The sequence below is a fragment of the Tupaia chinensis genome, unplaced genomic scaffold, assembly GCF_000334495.1.
Source record: "Tupaia chinensis unplaced genomic scaffold, TupChi_1.0 Scaffold149922_1, whole genome shotgun sequence".
Lineage (NCBI taxonomy): Eukaryota > Metazoa > Chordata > Mammalia > Scandentia > Tupaiidae > Tupaia > Tupaia belangeri.
In genome coordinates this window covers 1199510-1203957 of record NW_006209766.1, presented here as the reverse complement: position 1 = coordinate 1203957, position 4448 = coordinate 1199510, and positions in this window count along the sequence as shown.

Genomic DNA, 4448 nt, shown 5'->3' with positions numbered 1-4448 from the left:
CCCGGAGAGCACCCGCATCCTATAGCCAAAACCTCTCCAAAAAATAAATAAATAAATAAAATAAGGATATAAGGAAGCTCTGAGATGGTATCTGTGTCTCTGAGAAGAGTACACGTTAGCAGGCTGATGAGTAAGATCTAAGAGTTCTCCAGCTACAGTAACAAGCCAGATAATTTCTCTTTCTCTCTTTTCTTTTGGAGAGGTTTTTGCTATAGGGTGCATGTGCTCGCCAGAAAGACAGAGAGAGACAGAGAGACAGAAAGCGAGAAATCATCCCCCAGGGGGGATGGCCATGCCACAATCCCCTCTCCTCCATTCTCCTCTCAGGATCTTGAGCATGTACACACATGTGCCTGGCATGTTTAAACCACTAGGTCTGGGACTCGAACCATGGTTGACTACATGGGAGTCCAGCGACATAGCCATTTTGCCAACTGCTGGTCCCCAAGCCAGATAATTTCTAAGGCCTTCATGTGACATTTTAGAGATGATAATAAAAGAGAACAATTGATTTGAAATTTTCTTAAGCTGATTATCCTTTTCCAACTACTTGGCAAGTAAGCAAATGGAGTAAAGAATAAGAGTATCTAAGGACAATACAGAATTCCCGATCAGGAATTTTTTTTGTCTAGTTGTTTTTCTTCATGGGAACTGGTGGCTTAAATCTGGTTTTTGAAGGAACAGCAAGGATATTTCAGGCAAGAGAAATACAATACCAGGGAATGTGGCTATTCATCACGGATACAGAGGTTGAAGAAGATCCTGAGGCTAATTTTACCATGGCATGAATTTTTATTTGATACTGTATCCTAGTCACTTGTAAAGAGATGCCTGAGAAGTAGAACAAAGTGACAAAGCTTTACTATATGAGCTAGAAAAAAATGTATTATTATTAATTTGGCCCGAGGGTGCATGCACTAGCAGGAGATGGGGAGTTAGGTAGGAGGTGGGGTGGGGAATGAGAAAGCAGCTCCATGGGGAATGGTCACACACTCCTTCTCCTCCATCTCTCCCTCCTTTTGGATTTAGGGCATGCACATACGCGTGCTTGGGGGGTTTCTCAAGCTGCTGGGCCTGGGCCTCAAACTGTATAGTCAGCCATGTGGGATCCAGCTGCCTTAACCACCATGCCACAGACTGGCCCAGTGACTGATTTTGAAAAGGCAATTATTTCTTTATAAAGAATCATTCTTCTATGAAAGAAAGATATTGTATGTATCTACTAATGAATATCAACTATCTGCACTATATGGTAGAGATTGAAATATTGGAGCGCGGGGCCAGCAGGTGGCGTTGTGGTTAAGGCGCTGGACACTCCCACATGGCTGACCATGGTTCAATTCCTGGACCTGGTGGCTTGCTTTCTCACTTTCTCTCTCTCTCTGTCTTTCTCTGGTCAAATTAAAATAAATGAATAAATAAAATTAAATAATTTAAAAAAATATTGGAGCGCATAAAAGCAGTGAGAATACTTATGGATGGTGAAGACAGTGTGGCGTGCAGGGTAGGGGAGAAGGGAAGAGTATAGACAAGGAAATCAGGGAGAACAAATAGAGAGGCATGACATTTGTGGGACACAGAAATGCTTTATTACCTGCTGATAACATGTATAGTAATCTCTATTGGTCTGGTCTGAGAAGTATTTTATGTTAGGTAAATTCTCTTTACAAGCCAAATGATGTATAGTGATTTAATATTTTTTTAAAATGAGAATAAAAAATAATAATCTGAAAAAAATGAAAAGCTATTTGATAATGATGATGTGGATAGCAATGTCTTTGTCTTGACTGATATGCGTGGTAATCATGCTGGAAAAAGAAATGTTATACACTGTAAAGATATATGTGGTTAAATGTAATATTAAAAAATAACAACAAAACTGGGATCAGCAGTTGGCCTAATGGCTATGTCACTGGACTCCCATGTAGTCGACTGTGATTCAAGTCCCGGACCTGGTGGCTTAAACTCACACCAGGCGCGTGTACGAGCGTGCCCAAGGTCCTGAGAGGAAATTGGAGGAGAAGGGATTGCAGTGTGGCCATTCCCCCTGGGGGGGTGATTTTTCGCTTTCTGTCTCTCTGAGTCTTTCTGGAAAGTGCATGTGCCCTATAGCAAAAACCTCTCAAAAAACAAATAAACAAACAAAAAAACCACAACAAAACAATTAAAAAAAAGAATCATTCTTTTAGGCAGTAAAAGCTTTCACTGACTTTATTTTTATGCACATTTTCTTCTGGGTTTGCTTGAAGGGGATCCTGAAAGTCCAAGAGGTATGGGGAATCATTGATATGCCCTGAGGGTTAGTCTTAGGAGGTTTTGGGAAAAGGACAGTTTCGAGCTGATTTTGAAAGGTCAGAGAGAGAGAGCTCTCTCCTGCGTGGAGGTCTTGTCTGCTAGGAATGTTCTGCATGTCCCTCTGTCCCTCAGGCTGGTTCCTCCTCACCCTTTAGGTCTCAGCTACCTGGACCACCCCACCTGAACACTGATTACATTTTTTTTTTTAAGAATTACTTATTTAATGCTATTTATTCATTCATTTCTTTTCATTTGAGAAAGACAGGCATACAGAGAGAAGGAAAGTGAGAAAGCAAGCCGCCAGTTCTGACTCGAACTGAGGTTGGCCATGTGGGAGTGTCCAGCACCTTAACCACCGCGCCACCTGCTGGCCCATACTGATTACTTTTTAATATCCATTTCCCTCTAGACTAAGAGGTTGCACAGGTGAGGTCGAGATGTCTGACAATGAGCGGAGGGGAGGCCCCTACCTTGAGAAGGCTTGGGAAAGTGCCCGGAGTCAGTGTGAGCTATGAAAGAGCTGCTTTGCCCGAGACGGGTGGGGCTGGGCTGGGAGTGACTGAGAGGAAGGACCAGTTTCTGCAGATGCTGGAGAACAAGGAGTCTGGGCGGGACTCTCACAGGCGTCTTTTACTGGGTGCTCGCAGGGTCTGTGCTCAGCACTTACAGACGTGATTCACATGATTCATTTGATCCTCACAACCACCCTATGGGGCAGGCACCACGATTAACCCCTTACGACGATGAAGATGAGGTTCAGGGAAGGGAGAGTTACCTGAGGCCACCCAGCTGTCTGTGGTGCCAGCGTGGCTCCAATTCAAAAGCACGTCTCTGCTGGTGAGGTGGCATGTTTCCCGTGGCCTTCAGGAACAGGAGGGGTCTCCTTCGAAGTAAGACCTCTTTAAAAGACGTTTCTGGAGGTGCACGTGTGTCTCAAATTAGACTTCCAAGAAAACATCTCAGCAATAACACACCAGGATACTACCAAGAGCAAGTATGGAGGGCTACCGTGCGCTCAGCACTGTATGCGCATCGTTTTAATCAATCCTCAGTCACTCCTCTTTCCCGATGAGCAAAGTGTTGCACAGATGGGTAAAGATCCTGGCTACAAAGTGAAGGAGCTAAGGCTTCAATTTAGGCTCTCGCATAGGCACTGGGCATGAGAGTCTGCAGATGTTAGTTTGAGGCCCAGGACCCCATAGAAAGGAGCAGAGACATCACCCAGACCTGAGGCCTCCTCTTCTGTACTTGGGTCCAGCCTCCATTCTCTCCCTGAGGCCTCCTTCCTGGTTCCTGGACTCTATAATCCCTCACTAGTCTATTCCCTGGAGGAAGTCTGCTAACGCCTGTGACACTCAGAGCCCTTGGCTAGTTCATTCAGAATAGAAGTCACAGTCCTTAGAAAGATCCCGAGGTGCCAGGCTCACCTCCATCCCAGACTCATCACATCCTTCCCAGACCACCTCATTTTTGGCTCTCTCACTTCTGGTCTCAGCTCATAGGCCACATCTTCAAGAGCCCTTTCCTGACTATCCTATTTAAAAATACCTCCTTGGGGCCAGCAGGTGGTGTAGTGGTTAAGGTGCTGGACTTCTACCTGGCTGATTGTGGTTCGAGTCCGGGACCCAGTGGCTTTGAAATCATGCTGGGTGCATGTGTGTATACCCAAAATCCCAAGAGGAGAATGGAAGAGAAGGAATTGTGGCGTGGCCATCTCCTCTAAGGGGTTATTTCTCACTTTCCCTCTTGGTGCCTCCCTGTCTCTCTCTCTGATGAGTGTACATACCCTATGGCAAAAACTTAAAAAAAAAAAAAAGGAAAAGAAATAAAATACCACCCCCATCTTCTCTATTCCCTCATCTCATTCTATTTATTTATTTATTTATTTATTTATTGGAGAGGTTTTTGCTATAGGGTGCGTGCGCTCGCCAGACAGACAGAGAGAGACAGAGAGACAGAAAGCGAGAAATCACCGCCCAGGAGGGATGGCCACGCCGCAATCCCTTCTCCTCCATTCTCCTCTCGGGATCTTGGGCATGCACGCACACGCGCTCGGTGTGAGTTTTAAGTCACTGGGTCTAGGACTTGAACCGCGGTTGACTACATGGGAGTTCAGCGACATAGCCATTACGCTAACTGCCAGTCCCCCCCCA